This window comes from Gorilla gorilla, chromosome 21 (assembly GCF_029281585.2).
Source record: "Gorilla gorilla gorilla isolate KB3781 chromosome 21, NHGRI_mGorGor1-v2.1_pri, whole genome shotgun sequence".
Classification (NCBI taxonomy): domain Eukaryota; kingdom Metazoa; phylum Chordata; class Mammalia; order Primates; family Hominidae; genus Gorilla; species Gorilla gorilla.
In genome coordinates, this window is record NC_073245.2 from 25,837,125 (window position 1) to 25,855,287 (window position 18,163).

Here is an 18,163-nt window from a genome sequence, read left to right on the forward strand (position 1 = left end):
ACTGCATTTGGTGACATTATACAAATTCCCTAGGAGGAGCAGGTCTGCCAAGAGTTATGAGAGATGCTATGGTAATATAATTATGAGCTCCCTGCAGTCAGGAAGCTTATAATCCAGGTGGGAAATGAGGAACACATAAAATGTCATCATCAACCTATCAAACATCCTTTCTTCCCCTGGGTCCCGGTAACTGCTATCATTTAGTGAGCATTTGCTGTGTGCTCAACACAATGCAGACATTAATTCATTACTCCCCCAGATAGCCTAGTGAGGTAATTGAACATGTAAGCCCCATTTTTACGGACATGAAAACTGAGCTTTAGTGAGGTTAAGCAACTTGCCCAAGAATATGCAACTAGTAAGTGGTGACAGTGGGATTTGTAAGTAAGCTCCCAGACTTCACCGTACACCTGGTGTTGTACTATTTATGAAGGGGCTTATCTTTTCTGTCCAGGAAAATCTCCTGGAAAACAAGACAATTTCTGTCATACACATCCTGTGTCCTTCTCAACCCCCACCATTGTTTGCAGAATGAATGTATACATTCAACTTAATATTTATTGAGTGTCGGCTCTATGTTTGATACACAATGGCACATAAAAGGATAAGGAAAACTACAAGGCAGTACAAAAATGCCTCATTAAAGACCAGGATGCATGCCAGCTGCAGATTTTTTTTCATCAGAAATATCATGATGAAGAATAGCCTTTTTATAGAAAGAATAAAAATATGTTGCAAGAAGGTTATTTTATAAAAATAACATTAAACTGTAATTGACAATTACCTAGAAGATTCATAAGTGGCATCACACTTCATGGCACTCTTTCACACCGTACTCTAGTCAGCTAGTGAAACAACTGCTGTCAAAGTCAAGGTTTTGGAGGTATACTGAGTTGAAGAGTGTGTTCCCCCTAAATTCATGTCTACTGAAATCTCAGAATGTGACCCTATTTGGAATAGAACCTTTGCAGATATAATTAGTAAAGTTGAGGTCACGCTGGATTAAGGTAGATCCTAATTCCAATGACTGCTGTTCTTATAAGAAGATCACCTGAAGAATCTCTGATCACCTCCATAAAAATGTCCAGGACTGAGGAATACTCCCTAAAAATTCTGATTCTCAGCACCACTTCAAACGCACAACTCATAATATCTATGAAGATGGTCAGTAACTAGGATGTTTACTAAGCACACTAGAAGTTTTTTGCTCATTACAGTTTGAAAACTATGGCTTTGAGCAGGATGAAGTTGTAGAAGACGTAGTGCCTTTCTCTACTGGGTTCACCTTGATCAAGGAAATGAGTCATGGAAAGCAGCATAGCAAGGAATAATCTTACTTGTGGCAGTAACCCCCTGTCGAAGTACAAAAGAAAGAGACCACCATGAATGGGAGTAAACTAGATAAGTGTACTAAGAATTCACAAAATTTTATCTTGGCCTTCAATTTCAGTAAGCACAGTAATCTAAACGTGTCCAATAATAGTTTTGCATGCAGACCAAATTAAGCCTTGATAAGAGTGATAGCTACCATATTTTCAACAGTTGCTATGTGATAATTACTTCACACACATCATTTCTTTGAATATTCTGGACAACCCTACCCTACAGTACTGGTCTATTATTAGCCCTATTTAACTAATGAAAACACTGAGTTTAGAGAAGTTAAGTGATTCACTGGAAGTGGCCAATCCCACACACAAAATTGTGACCAGTGAAATTTAAGCCTATTCTCTTGATCCGAACCCCCTCTCCCACAAAACAGAACACCTCTTTTTAAGCCACGTGGCCTGTCTAAAACAGGTTTTCCACATGGACTGGATAGACTTGAAGTCAGAGAGTAAAAATGTTATTTCTTCTGGGAGCTTCAATTTTATATAAACATTTAGGGTAAGAAACACTTTTTATCCTAACATAGGCATAAACATGTAAATAATTGGGTAGAATTGTAAAATATGGAATGTAGTTTTAAAATAAAAGACGTATGTTTAAGGAAACTTTGCAATTGACTAGAACTTCTCAGGCTATCCTCCATGAACTGGAGTGTGGAAGGGTCCCCATTTAGAATATTCAGCCTTCGAGGATACTTCGTGGTAAACATTGTGAAATAATCTCATAGGTTCCCTCACTGGTTTTGTCCCACACTAGACTGCTTGGGATGTCACAGACTTTCATTAGTTGCTTTAATTACTTCTTTTCAATTGATTCCTGTGTTAGTTTGCCCCACCCCTCCAATATAGTCTACAAAGTGAAGGCAGCACAGACTTTTGTTGACTTGAGACAGCAGCGATTTTCTCTCATCTAGTTATCCTGACCTTTCTTTCTACTGCATTTTCACTGTGGGTGGCAATGATGATATGGCTTTAGTCCATTTTTGGCAGAACAAAGGAATTTCATGGTTGGACACCAAAAGGAAAAAATGGTTTTTCCACGACTAAGCAGTATCAAGAATATGCCATAACAAGCCTTACGTAAGCCATGGCTCATGCAGTCTAGAGCCGTCCTGTTAACAAACTCACACCCACTGGCTAGAGAAAAAACATGGCGAAATGTCAGAGCTGCTAACTGAGATAGAAAACATACAGGCTGCCACATGACTAGAACATATGGTGACCCAACATGGCAGCAGCGAGACCCTCGGCATCAAGAAAAAACAACAAAATAACTCCTTAAAAACAAGGGCTTTTTCTAAAGTGGACCTTGACATAGTCAAAAAAAAAAAAAATATATATATATATATATATATATGGCTTCTTCACATCCAGGTTCCCAAAGATGTAACTTAGGAACTAGGTACATTTTAAATAATTTGTTTTCCAGAACGTATCTGTTTCATAACTCAGAAATTAAATTACATAGAAAAAATAGAATCCTTAAAGTTTTTCAATGAATACATCATCAGTGGATCTTTCCAAATATTTTTTACAGCTGTTCACAGAATTAAATTTTAGCTTTCTTCTCCTCAACATTTCCAAAAGTATAACGTAGAGGATTGGTTTGTTTTTAATGAATAAATCATTTGGCTAAGCCCATGGAACAAATTCATACTTAAGGTAGATGGTTTAGAGTGGACTTTCGGCAGCATTATTTTAGGAACGTATCTCTCTAAGCAATTGAGTGGTTACTCTAAATTGTGCCAATATGCCAATTCCATTTGCATATCTTTGTAATTTGGACTCTTCCTCTCCTGCTGAAAGATGGTTGGATAAAACATTATTGGATACAGCACAAACGCAAATAAAGCATCGTTTTCCTGCTGAAATGCAAACCAAGGCTTTATTTTGACTGGCCTTAAATTTTGACCTGTAACTGGCATTGGAAACATCAGTGAAAACCAGGAAACAGCCACTGCAGCATTTAGCATCACAGATGCTGGAGCAGAATCGAGTTTAGAAAATAAATTTTTAAGGGATTACAGCAGCAGACGTTATATAACAAGATTAGTATAATGGGTGGGACATCTGTTGGCTGTTTTCAGAAAGCCATCATTCTGTTTCCCTCTACTAAAATAATCTTAGTGGATACCTGACTGTTATTGTTCTTTTTTTCCATATACCCCCAGTGAGAAAGGTTGACATTTAGTTGACATTTCTATGCTGTAGTCTTCTCTTCTTTCTTTTTATGTTTTTGTTTTTATTTGGTTATTCTTTTGTCATTGTTTTAATTGTTCATTTTGCTTAAAAGGGGAAAAAAGACTGTCTTACTACAAAATTAGTATCATAATTGTTTTTTCTCAGTTAGTGTTCAGGGTGGCTTTACCTTACACATAGGAACCAACATACCTCAGAGTGTAGCAGAGAAGTGTTCAATAGCTATTAATTGTTTTCTTTCCCTTTCCATTCCCTTGAGAAGATTTTGATATTCATAATAAATGTTGTTTTAAAACATAAACCTTATAACACTGAATTTTACCTTAAGACTATAATAGCTGAAGGAGAAATTCTTTTGGAAGTTAAAATATGTTGAAACATCTGTATCAATCACTCTCTCTCTCTCTCTTTCTCTCTCTCTCCCATGCAAATGTACCAATACACCATGCATTCTGGCTCCATGCCACTAAGTCATGATTTTCCACCTGTAATGGATTCCCAGCCCCCGTGCAGGATCTGGTGCAGTGTGCCGAAGAGAGGCCAAAGTCACTGTACAAGCCGGGGGGAGGGGGGGGTCATCTTCCTCAAGGATTAGTAACGATTAGGAAGAAAAGCATTGTCTTTGTATACAGCCAAGCATGAATATTATAGATACTACATTACTAAAAGACCATGTGACAAAACCCAAATTTAAATAAAATTTTGTAGGGGGCATTTTGGGCATCATCCCAAGTACCCGAGGGAGACTTAATAGCCCTCAGGAATATTTGCATATAAACATTTGAAAAGCACTTAATTAATTGATAAGACCACTGGAAGTTGTGAGTTCAATTTTCAAAATATGAAGCAGACAATGTTGTGGAGGATGGACAACCTACAGAGGGTAAGAGGGAGGAGAGGGAAAGCTATTTCTTCCGCAGAGAGAAAGCCAGGGGGCCCATGTTTCTACCGTTTTCCTCAAGTGGTCTTTCCTTTTGGGGTCCTAAGTCAGTTAGTAGTCATAATTAGGTCACTCAGAGCCCACTGATACAGTGGAGAGATATGACAGACCTTTTCTCATATCCTCCAGTTGGCTACACTGATTACAAGCTGGAAAGATGACTAAAAAGGGGTGTCTCCTCCAGGGATCTACAGTCTAGCTGAGGGGCATGTTCCTCTATCTGGCATTTAAAGAGAGAGATGATATGAAATAGCTACAAGTTCATAAAGATATAAAGCGACAATCAAAGGTTTGGAACAGCTCATGCGTGTTGGAGGAGGTAGAGGCTAGGGTGGCTAATAGGAGAGGCACAGATGTAACTCACCGTTTTCCTTCCTTTCTTTTATGTGCACACATGCACACACACACTCGCACACACAGCACTGCTGCCACCAGAATGCTTTTGGTTTGCTGTTTCACATTGTAGAGGACATGAACCTATGGAAAATTACTCAAGGGAGATTGTTCTGTTGAGGTTTGCCTTTTGAACAAAAAGATTCTTTCTTGCAGGAGTGGGAGGGACATCAACTTGGGAAAAACAGCTTTTGTCCTCACAAAAATGCTCTTTTGGAAGATATGTTAATGAGCTTCCTTTGAACTGTAAATGGCATCTGCATGCACGTCAGATGCTAATGGAAATGTCGAGAAAACGATAAGGCACAGGACGATTGCACGGTTATGCAGTGGGCCCCGTTCCTTCGAGCATCGTGACCAGGCTGCAGAGCCACCTTGTGACTTGGCATAGCATTCTCATTTTGAGTGGAGATTTTTGTTTCTCCCATTGATGGCATCTTTTGAAAGTCAAGATGTGTTGGCTTTATAAAGCACTATCCTCCCTGGGCAACCTCATAAGCAGCAATGAATGACAATTCTTCCTTGAAATTTTTAATTACTGCAACAAAGAAAGTAATTATTAACTTTTGTCTCTGAACCACCTCTGCAGATGTTCTTAATCAAATAAAAGAAAGAGGAAGCAGAGCTTTCTGAGAAGCAGGAGGATGAAATAGACAATAGGGGTCTGCAGCTGGATTGCGGGGTGACATGAGCGCTGCATGTGTGCTGGATAAACAATGGCTCCATGGTTGGAAGGGTAATTTCATGTCATAGACTAGATGGCGAGGAAGAAGTTTGAGTCAAGAGACCTATCCTTGGCACTGTCTTCTTCGTGTAAGGGTACCAAGGGCACCATGGGAGTGATGGCAAAGTATAGGCAGCAGCCCGTACCTTATCGGAGTGAGAAGATGAATTACATTGAATTAACACTTGATAGGCTGAATGTTGAGAGATGAAGTGGATATCTGACCAATTTTCTCCTCACCTCTTGATTTGGATTCTCCCAAAAGCAGACCCTAAGACAAGAATTAGAGTGCAGGTAGATTATCTGTGGATCATGCAGAGGTGAGGAGAGTTGACACAGAGCATGCCACCCAGAGCATCACCTTGGGAAACCAGGCATTCATCCCTCTGGAGAACTCTGGGATCTCTCCCCCCAAGGGTGATCAAACAGGGGGATTTAAACATCAACTCCCATCAGTCTTTGGTTGAGGCTGCCAGGGTGACAGGCATTAATTTTCCAAACTCCAGCTCACTAGATATTTGCTCAGAGCCTGCCAGCACTATGAAAGCCCTCAGGCAAAGAAGTGCAGGTGCTTGGCCATTGTCTGGCTCACACTTACTACTTAGACCCACGGGAACATGAACAGGGCACCTCAGTGCTGTCACACCTCCAGACTGTGTGGGCCCGCTTATCTTTAATGGATTTGCTAACAAACCATCAAGTAATCCATTTCTCACATAGAAGGAGATCTGTAACTCTTATCTAGAAGGATCTACCTAGCATTAGGCAAGATAGACATCTGCAGAGATGTGTCTTGGCTCTGGGTGGCTTTGGCCATGTGAGATTTACCCTCACAGCTGATGGCAGTCACTGCATGGTTGCCCTCGGAGCCAGTTTCCTGTTCTTTGAACAGAGTCCACAGAGAACTTTGAGAGACACGTTTCCCAATGGTCAGTGTCGGATGGGGCCCCAATCTCAACAAATCTGTTGCTGTCACTTTGTTAGGGTTACATGTATAGCGTATATTGACTTCAAGTGCTCTTTTACAAAACAAGTCCTGACTTCTTACCACTGGTCAGCCAAATGCTAAATATGGTCACTCCTGAAATTACTAGTAAGCAAGGAGCGGGTAGCAGTCACTGCTGGACAGAGCTCAGGTGGCCGGCTTCATGTGTGATTGGCTGCTGCCACTCAGAACGTTGGAAATGATGGAAAAAATGGGCATGGGAAGAAAATAATTCAGATTGTCAAAAATACAGTGTTATTGTCCTAGGTCAAGTGTCCATGGAAGTAGACTGAGAGGGGAATTGCAAGTAGGAAGTTTATTGGATTATGTTCCTGAATCATACCTGGGTGGAGAGGAAACATGTGAGAAGCAGGGTTGGGAGAAGTTGAACTGTGATCCGGTCACAGCAAAGGCTTCGGCTGATCCCAACAGGGGCTCAGGAGTGGGGAAACTGTCTTAGTCTACTCAGGCTGCCATCATAAAGTACCACAGACTGGGTGGCTTAAATAACAGAAATTTATTTTCTCATAGCTCTGGAGGCTAGAAGGCAAATATGAAGGTGTCAGCAGGGTGCATTTCTTCTGAGGTTTCTCTCCTTGGCTGGCAGATGGCCATCTTCCCCCTGTGTCTTTACATGGTCTTCCCTCTGTGCATGTCTGTGTCCAAACCTCCTCTTCTGATGAGAAAACTTGTTATATGGGATTAGGGCCTATCCCCGTGACCTCATTTTACTGCATTACTTCTTTCAAAACTCTATCTTCAAATACAGTCACATTCTGAGATACTGGGGGTTAGGACTTTTATGACTGAATTTGGAGGAGACACACTTTGGCCCAGAATAGATGGCTCTTCTGAGCTGCATCAAATTGAGGGAAGGGGGTCTGGGCCTTGAGGCTACTCCATGAGTCAGTCATTGGATGCAGGCTGACTTCAGGAAGAGAGAAGCAGCGTGGGTGAGGTGCCTGCTTCAGCAGAGCACAGTCCTCTGAGAGCCACTCCTTGGAGCTGTCAGTCACCAGCACCTCCAGCAAGGGAAGGATGATGTGCATTGTCCTGAAGGGAGGGGCAGCCACCACGAGCACACGGCAGCTTCCTCTTTAATCGTGAAAAGAAAGCCCATTTTTTATCTTTGACTGGCATTTCCCCTCAATTTCTCCCAGGATCATCTCTTTGGATACAAGGACAGAACAGGTCGTGCTTGCTGTGCTGGAATATAGAACGGCAGGCCCTAAGCCTGTGTGTGTGTGCACGTGTCTGTTCCACACTAAACATATGGAGCAGCCTCAAGGACCACGACAGATGTGTCGTTTGTGAAATTTTGATCAATATGAGGCAGGCTCAGAAATTAACTTGTGTGAATGAGCCTCCAGCTCAAGCCAAAATAACTCTTGGCTCCTCAGATGCATGGCCATTTTTCTTATTGAGTTGAAGAAAAGTCAAGAAGAGCAATTTATCAAAACAAAACAGGAAGATTCTGAATTCTGCTGCCACAGAGTAGTGACAGATATACTGGCTTTGCAAAAAAGCCCCCCAAAATAAAGGATCCTTTTTATGCAAGTAGAAGCAATTTTAAAATGCAAAAATGTCCTTTGAGAGTTTGTGGATTATAAATGTTTTCCAATTCACCCAAACATCTCTGGGAACATGGGGAGAAAAATTTTCCCATTCTGTAATTTGGAGATTGAAGTAGCAGGTTCTGTGGTGTTGTGCACAAGTGCAAACATGGCTAATACTTTCAAGAAGCAGAACAATGATATTCGGTGACACTTGACAAAGATATTAAAATCTCAGAATAGGGACTCCTATGGGGTCTTGTGAAATCTTTTTCCGTTACACCATCTCCACTATCAGCTTACCTGTTTCCCATTTATCTCATTGGCTGGTATGACCAGACAAAAACAGAGCTGCTTATATATACTATGGCCTATTTTCATGAATGTTTCTTTTAAGATAGAATTTCTCATAACCAGCCTGGGCAACATAGCAAGACTCTGTCTGTACAAATATTTTTTAAAAAATTAGCCAGGCATGGTGTGGCACACACCTGTAGACCCAGCTACTCAAGAGGTTGAGGAGGGAAGACTCCTTGATTTCAGGAGTTCTAGGCTGCAGTGAGCTATGTTTGCACCACTGCACTCCAGCCGGAAGGACAGCATGAGATTCTATCTCTAAAAAAATAATAATAATAGTAATAATAACATGATTTTCACTATAACAGATAAAAAAGATGCCCCTGATATTCTCATCTGGCTATACCTCGTCTTAACCTGGCTTACAAGGTCAGGGTAGAAATAAAGGACTCACCAAGTGAACACTGATTTTATTTCCATGGCAGCACCAGGGTAGGTGTTTTAGGTACCTTATGAATAATAACTATGCAAACAAGCAACTGATGTTTATGGAGCATTTACTCTATGTCAGGCCCTTTGCTGAGGACTTTATGTAGAATTTCTATGTGGTCATTATAATCAACGGTGGCAGGCAGGATTCTAAGATGATCTTCCAGATTCCTAACTCATGGTGTACACAGACCTCCCAATTTTTCAAACCATAATACTGCAAAGGGATTTTGAAGACATAATTAAGGTCTCAAATCTTAAAATAGGGAGATTATCTAGGTGGGCCTAACTTCATCACATGAGTTCTTTAAATTTGGAACAGATGTGGAGGAAGTCAGAGAATCAACATTGAGAAGGAGTTGACATGCCTTTGCTGGCTTGAGGATGGAGGCAGAAATATGGCAAGGAATGCAGGAGGCCTCCAGGAGCTGAGCTGTCCTCCAGCTGTCAACCAGCAAGGAAATGAAGACCCCCATCCTGCAACTGCAAGGAACTGAATTCTACCACCAACGAAAAGGAGCTTAGAAGTGGATTTCTCTCCTGAGCCTCCAGACAAGGGCTCAATTCAGCTGACATCTTGATTTTAGCCTGTAACACCCTGAATAGACAGAACCCAGTCATGCAATGTCAGACTTCAGACTTACAGAACTGTGAGCTAATTAGTAGGTGTGTTTTAAGGCACTAACCCCCAGAGGTCAATGTCTCCATTTTAGAGATGAGCAGACTGAGGCTTACAAAACTTAAGTAACTTGTTCGAGGTCACAGGTAAATGGTAAAGTCAAGTAGGGACACAGGCAGCTGCTTACATGGAGGGAACTGCGTGGGAGGCTGAAGTTCAAAACAGCCTCCAAGATGCCAATATGATCGCCCCTAGGTGTGCACACCTTGTTCAGTTTCCTCCCCTTCAGGGTGCGTAGAACCTTCAAATATGATGGGGTGGTCACTCTGTTGATTAGGAAAAGAGATGTCCACAGAGGGAATAAAGGTATTGAATCAGTGTGGCTAATTACAAACAGGTGGACTTGACTAATTAGGTGGGCTTTTAGAAGGAACGTAGAGGTGGGAGGTAGAGAAAGTGATAGAGGCACACTCTTGCTGGCGTGGAAGAAAAAGAGCGCTCGTGTCCTGAACTGCTTTGGGGACCATATGGCAAGGAAATGCAGGTGGCCTCTAGAAGATAAAAGCCATCCCTGGTCAACACCTAGCAGGAAAATGGTGACCTCAGTCCTGCAACTGCAAGGGATCAAATTCTGCCAAAAGCTCTAATGGGCTTGGAAGAGGATTCCAAGCCTGAGGTGAGGACTCTAGTGCAACTAACACTTTGATTGCAGCTTTTGAGACTCAAAGCAGAGGACCCAACTAGGTTGGGCCTGGACTTTCAGCCAACTGTGAAACTGTGAGATAATAAAGTGTTGTTGTTTTAAGCCACTAAATCTGCGGTGATTTGTCACGTAGCAGCAGAAAACTGACTTGCTGGGAGAAGAGCAGATTGCTCTCTTTTGCCTCACTTGGTGGGAGAGGAGGAACTAGGACCCAGGCACCCCAATTTCTTGTTCTTAATTAATCTGTAGTGATTGCTTCCCTTTGCTGCTCTGTTTATCCTTGAGTTACTCTGAGTGCTGAGGAAACTTCACTTATCCTGGTCCTCCAACCTCTCAGAACCTGTCTTTGTACAAATTTGATACTTAAGCTTTGAAATTTAATTCACTTATTAAGCAGCAGCCACTATTTTATGAAATCATCCCATCCAACCCTGCACTGGTGAGACTGTTGATTTCTCTTTCATGAAGGCTGGGACTTCAGCCCAGCTGTCCATCAGGCTATATTTACCCAGGATAGCCCTCCATCAGTCCTCAGTTAAAGCAGCATTTGCATCACACCAGATCTCTAAATGTTGGTTGTTGGGGAAGCAAATTACATTCATCAGAATCCATTCATTCTCCCTGTACCACTGAACACAGGATAATCTTGGCTGTGTCAGCTGCCCTATGACTGGTGGCTGTGAAAAATGGAGGTTGGCTGCAGATACTCCAAACCTGCTTCGCTGTGTCACCCTCTTCAGGGCCAGTGGATGTGATGCTGGAAAAGATTAATGGAACATATGTCATCACATTTATGGGGCAGGAAACCTGCAACTGTGGATTAATAGATAACTTGGTGAAAGACATACATCTTTAGTCCTTTATGCCTCGATGGGTGAGCTACAGTTGGCTGCAGTGAAAATACATAGAGAGATTACCTTTAGGAGGTCAGCTTGTAAAGGACTTTTTTCAACCCTGAGGTCAACAAAAATAGATTTTTGATTGTTGACCGAGACAGCTGTAACATAGGACTTTTAACCTTTAAAAAATTCTTATTGAAGTATAACATACAGAAAAGAACACAGTTCCTGAGTGCACAGCTTGATGAATTTTCACAAACTGAACACATCCAGGGAGCCAGCATCCAGATCAAAAAACCAGGATCCCAGGCATTTCCCTAGGTCTCTTTGCACCAACCCTCCACCCCAGGGTAATTGTTACATTAACTTCTAACTCCATCGATGATTTTGCCTATTTCTATAAGGTTTTTGAACTTTATAAAAATGAAATCATCCAGTGTGTCCTCTTTTTTTTTTCTGGGTTCTGTTATACAACATTATGCTTGTGAGATTTGCCCGTATCATTTTGTATGGTTATAAATTTTTTGTTCTCATTGGTTTTTAATATTCCATTATATGAGTACATCATAATTTATCCATTCTATCATTTACGGACATTTAAGTAGCTTCCAATTTGGAGATATTGCAAATAGTGCTGCTATGAACATTCTAGTGTGTGTCTTTTGGTGAATAGATTTGTAGGTTCTACTAGGTATCTATGTAGGAGTAAAATTGCTAGGTTATAAGACATGTACATATTCAGCTAATTTACTATGTACTGCCAAATAATTTTCCAAAGAAGTTTCCAATTTTTGTTCTCAAAAGCAGTCTATGAAAGTTACTGTCAGTCTATATCTTTGCCAATACTTGATATTGTCTTTTCATTTTAAAAAGCTGTTAGTTGTTAATACATCCTAGTTTAGAGGGCATCATTGTTGCTACTGTGAAACTATTAAGCACTCTATATGAAAACATCTATATGAAAACTGGGCTGAAGAGCCATTGTACTCAACATAGTATCATTGGATAAGATGTCAGTTGGTGACAATAATGCCTCATGCCCTTTATATAGTGCTTTTCTTTTTCTTTTTCTTTTTTATGGAGTGCTTTGCAAAACCATCTAGGTTTCTCTGTATTTCTGTTCTCAGCTCTTCTGGCAAACTTAAAGGAAAGTCCTCCGAAATAGCTTATGTTTTTGGTTCTAGAAATAAGTACCCTTGAAAACTATCTGCCACATACCTACATTTTAGTCAAATCTGTTTGTCTAAACATATACTCTGTGGATATTTACAGAGCTCCTATTATGTGTCAGGACCTATGCTATGCACTGGTGATGCAAAGATGAGTGCCACCAGATTCTTCATGAGGTTCCAGTTTAAGACATAAAGTGAACTGTCAGATTGTTAGTTCTAAAAATATTAATGTTGTTTTTTGTATTATTTTCTATTACATTTTAGACTAGGGAATCATCTGAGTTTATTGACAGCTTGTTCATAAGAGAGTAAATTATTTTAAATATGCAAAGTTGCTTTAATTACAAGAGGGGATGGAAACTTAAGGAAGTTAACCAAGAAGATGGGCCAGGACCAACAAAAGTTCGTTGAAAAAGAAGTAATTGAAATTTGAGAAGCCTTGACAGGTTGCACACCTCTAACAAAGAACATTGTTATTCTTTGTACTCATTGCTCTTCTCTGCATAATATTCACTGAAATGATATTGAAGATTACATCAGTTGGAGTTAAGTCAGATAAGCAGAATCCTTGAATGATATGGGTTAATGGATTTATTGCAGGGATTAGATCTTATACAATTGTGGGAGAAACTGGGAAAGTAACATTCCACAAGGGAATGATTGACTGAATAGACAAGCTTCTAACTGGGGCCCATGGAATGGAGCTGGTGAAGATGTCTATGGAAGTCCCTTGCCTGTCCATCTGAACAGGGCCAGAAATATGTCAGCAGGGCAGATGTTAAAAGAGGAAGTAGGAAAGCTGCATGAAAAGCGGGAGAGAACAAAGACAAATGAAAGTCACAAGGGAAAGCTGGAATCCACAGAGATGCACAGGCCCATGTATCTGTCTCTCACTGATTGGAACCCCAAAGCTGTGATGTCCTGCCGAAGGATCCGGTGCTCTTGCTGCAGAACTTCATGTGGGCCCAGCCCAGCTCCAAGAACATGTGGCAGAAGAACCATCAAGAACTGGAGAAGCTGTGGGGCCAGCTGCTACTCCACACCCATGTGATAAGCAACAGCATGCATGATCTGCCCAAGACCTGCACCCACCTTCCTGGCACAAAGTCTCTGACTGCACTTCTGCCCTACAAATCTCATGGAAATTTCTCTGTGGCCAGCCCTAACCCAGAACCATTCAGAGAAATGCAACTTCAGCTTAACTAACTTTTGACATAGACTGTAACAGAGGCATAGAAAGAAAGAAAAAAAAAAAACTATAGAGATGAGATAATTCCATCTTTTCTTGAGAAAGATGTAAAAACTAGGGTGAGGAGAGATAATGGCTTGTCCGATGTCACAGAACTAGTGACAGGCCTAGAAACTCAATTCTGTGTGTGTGTCTCTTGGTGATATCACAGAAAAAACAAACAAACAATCTCTGGATGTGAGGTTCATGCACTGTCTTCGTATAGTCCGAGCCACTCAAGAGGTTTGCTTGACCCTAGAAATTTGAGTCCATCCTGGCAACATAGCAAGACTCCATCTCTAAAGTATTTAAAACATTAAAAATAAATTCTAAAAAAGAAGACACCTGAGTTTTTGCCTTAATTGATTGCTTGGGCCTTGGGAAAAAAAAAAATCACTCGATTCCTGGACTCATGTTTTCTATAAGTGAATGGCATATAGGCTAGGCCCAACAAATTGGAAATGATCACTTTGTATCTGATGAATAAATGAACGGATACAATCTCTCAAGAACCACTATTTCATAAAATTATTTTACTGCCTAACATTTAAAAAAAAATGAAACAATGCTCCTGGGCCTCAATAGCGAGGCATTCTTATAGGTTCTCATGAAATGTATCTGGGGCTAGTATGGGGCACGTGGGCCCTTTTTCCTTTGTACAAGTCAGATTTCCAATCTCTCAGCCATATAACAATTAGACTTTCTCCTCACCCACTGTGACTTCTTTTTTACTTATTCAGTCTGGGCTTTTCAGTAGGAGTCAAGTACTACATAGCTGGAAAAGCAAGAGACTCTGGAAAAACAGTTACAGGGAGAAGCTGGAAGAATATCAGATTTATAGTTATGTATTTTGATGGTTAGCTCATGAATTTGAAATCAGCATTTAGCAGGACTGACCTATTTCTGCTGATGTGACATTAGCTGGGATGGCTCAAAGGCCTGGAGTTGAAATAATCTAAAGTCTACCTACTTTCAGTGAGGGTAATTGGATCCATATTGTCTCTCTGCTTCCTCATGGCATGGTGGTTGGGTACAAGAGCGAGGCTCCCAAGAAGACCAGGCAGAAACTGTATCACCTCATGGATTACAAAGTTACACAGCATCGTTTCTATCATAGTCATAGGCTTCCCAGATTCAAGAGGTGGAATTACAGTTGACCCTTGAACAATGTGAGGGTGAGTGGTGACTATCCCCAGTGCAGTCAAAAATCCATGTATAACTTTTGACTCCCCAGGTACTTAACTACTAATAGCCTACTATTTACTAGAAGCCTTACAGATAACATAAAGATTGATTAACACATATTTTGTATGTTATATGTATTATATGCTGTATTCTTACAATAAAGTAAGTTAGAGAAAGAAAATGTTATTAAGAAAATCATAAGGAAGAGAAAATATATTTACTGTTCATGAGATGGAAGTGGATCATCATAAAGGTCTTCATCCTTATTGTGTTCACATTGAGTGGGCTGAGGAGGAGGAGGAAGGGGGGTAGGTATACTTTCTCAGGGGTGGTAGAGGTGGAGGAAGTGGAAGAGGAAGCAGAAGAGGCAGGCATGATCTGCTTGACTTTTACTGAAAAAAATCCACATATAAGTAGACCTGTGCAGCTCAAACCTGTGTTGCTCAAGGAATAACTGTAGATCCCATTTCCCAATGAGGGGAGTATCATTATTACACTGGAAGAAGAGCTGTGGGATGGAAAGCGCATCGCATGCCATCTTGGAAGACACAGTCTGCCACAAGCACTGATCAGTACCCATGGTGCATTCATAAACACGGAGCTTGTCAACTATATGAGCTCTTGTTCAACAATAACCCCAGAGAATATGTTTGTGCACGCTTATAATAAATACATACACATATACATACATAATAAGTACTTAGTGAATAAGACTAATTCTTGGATTCACCTTGCTTCCAAGACATTTTCCGTGTTATGCCTAAGGGTAAGGGCAGGGAATTGGGCCACTCAATTAATTTAAACTAAAAGTGTTTCACTGTCACCATCCCCCTGCTTTTTTTTTTTTTCTGGGAAAATAAGTTGGGCTGCTGAGTTTTGGACTTAAATCATTTCCATGGCAACAGAGCCTAAATGATAAAAGGCAGATTATAGTTCCTTCTAATATTTGAAATGTCTGTATATGGTCTGCATGGCCGAGGCAGGCAGATCACGAGGTCAGGAGATCGAGACCATCCTGGCTAACACGGTGAAACCCTGTCTCTACTAAAAATACAAAAAATTAGCTGGGCATGGTGGCATGTGCCTGTAGTCCCAGCTACTCAGGAGACTGAGGCAAGAGAATCACTTGAACCTGGGAGGCGGAGGTGGCAGTGAGCTGAGATTGCGCCACTGCACTCCAACCTGGGCAGCAGAGCAAGACTCCATCTCAAAAAAACAAACAAACACAAAAAAGTACACTTAGCAGAGAATAACATTGCCGTTAACCCCCCCCATACACAAACACACACTCATACACATTCATGCACATATTTATACACACTCACACAAGAAACATGAGTGTTAAACAAATTTCATAATTTATATTAAATGATTTTAAGTATGGGGGAAATGTGTAGGAATGACACTGTTCAGCCTTGTCTTCTCAGATCTGCATTAAGCCGAATTTTCTTGTTTTGATTTTTGATCGGTTGGTTGACTTTAGAAATATTCTGATCACGTAAAGCCTGGGGGAAAAAAGTCAACAATCGTAGATACAGAAGTGAGAATAATTACGATCTTTGGAAATTCCAAGTAGTTCAATGTGGCTTGAGAGTCGTTTATGTCTGAGGGAGGATAATGAAGCTGCACAGTCTTATTTTTAATTTTAGGATTTTTAATTACGAAGTGTTTCAAATATACATAAAAGTATAGAAAATATAATAATATGAGAGCCATGTACCTATCCCCATAGTTAGCAGCTATTAGCCATTTGCCATGTTTTTCTCAAATCCCCTTTCTTTCTAAAGGAATAAAGTATTAGGTCTTCAGTCAATTCCCTATTTACCTCCTCCTTTACCTCCCCACCCTCCCCAGAACTCACCATTCTCAGAAAGTTATGTGTGATATTCCTGAGGCACTTTAAATTTTTGGAATGTTTTCGAGCAGACAGCGATTCATGAATTGGGCAGCTCCAAATTGCAGGTGATTCTGGGCTCCACTGAAGGGGCATGAAGGGCTTTTGTAGAGTTGACATGAAAACAAGTCAAAGAAAATATATGATCACTCAAAGTGGAGCAATAGCCTTATTTGTATCATTCCAGTGGAAAGTCCCTAGTTAGAGATTAGTTGGCAGTGTATGACTGGCTAAGCTTAAATTCCTTTTACTGTTTACACTTTGGTTTGATTTTGTAAGAATCTAGGATGCTTAAGCCACCTCAGTCTAACAGCCTCCCAATTAATTATTTAAACAGTACTTATGATAGATCCCTACACTCTTGTATCTTTACGTTTTAAAGTGTGCAGAAATGGTATCAGAGAGTATGTATCCTTTTGCAACTTGTTGCTGTCACTCAACATTGTGATTTTGTGCTTTAGCCACAGGACATAAACATGCCATACAGAGAGTGGAGATGAGCATTCACTATTGCACAGTTTACATTTATTCAACTAAATTTAGAGTTCACCTGGAGAATGAGTTGACAATGACAGGTTTAGCATTTATAGAAAATGCTAATGATAGGCAGATAGGCAGATAGGACTGGACACCAGACACGAAAGTGAACACAAGAAAAAAGAAATGTGGTTATTTGTACCCTAGTTGTTCCATTTCCCGTTTCCCTTATAATCCATCCTTTGAAGGCAGTTATAAGGGCTGCATGGTCTTTGATGATTATAGGTTAGAAACTGAGTGATTTTCCAAGAGGCAGTCTACCCTAAGTGAGGTCTAGGCTTGGGCAGAGACTAAGGAGCCAAATCTCTGGTCTTCCGTCAGAAAACGTGATTGCTTATAACCTAGCCCCTACTTCTTGCCCCTGTAGATCTCCTTTTCTACTGGGAACTGTCTTACTAGTGAGATCTGCATCACACAGGTTTGGAGAGCAGGGAGGTTAGGTGGGTGACTTCCATGGGGGTTCTTTCTTGTCCTTCCATGTGTACACCCACTTCCATTTCCTACTGCCACGAGAAACACCTCATTTGATGTTCTATGCAACTTGCCAGTGAGTGATTTTCAATTTTTTTATGTTGTTAAAACAAAATAACTAAAGGGGTATTTATTTCCAGGACACAAAATTAAGTCACTGATTTAATCAGATATATGTGAGCTATTATGTATACTCCGTGTCTCTTCTCCATTTACTATATTACTCTCTGAATGTTTCCAAGAAACTCTTTACATACAGAAGTTCTCTCAAAACAAAAAAGGGACTATGCACACATTTTACTTTTGAGGTGGCATTTACTTGTTCAATAATATCTACAAAATTAAATGTTATATCGACCTTGTGTCACTGTCAGCTAGTTACTTTTTATTTCTGTTGCATTTCCAAGTGTGTTAAATTAAAGCAAGTGGCTTCATGCCAACTAAACTGCATGGAAGCTTTTTAGGCCTTGTTCAGATACTAACAGGTTTGATAAATATATTTGTCTAGCAAGAGTAGGACAATGAGCTCTTTGTTTACTGACATACT

The 18,163-nt window shown here is 40.5% G+C and overlaps 1 protein-coding gene across 5 annotated transcripts in view; it reads left to right on the top strand.

Annotated features, from left to right (window-relative positions):
* MACROD2 (mono-ADP ribosylhydrolase 2) overlaps positions 1-18,163 on the top strand; it is a 2,087,937-nt gene that overhangs the window by 1,876,486 nt on the left and 193,288 nt on the right. The gene's annotated exons all lie outside the window — the stretch shown is intronic.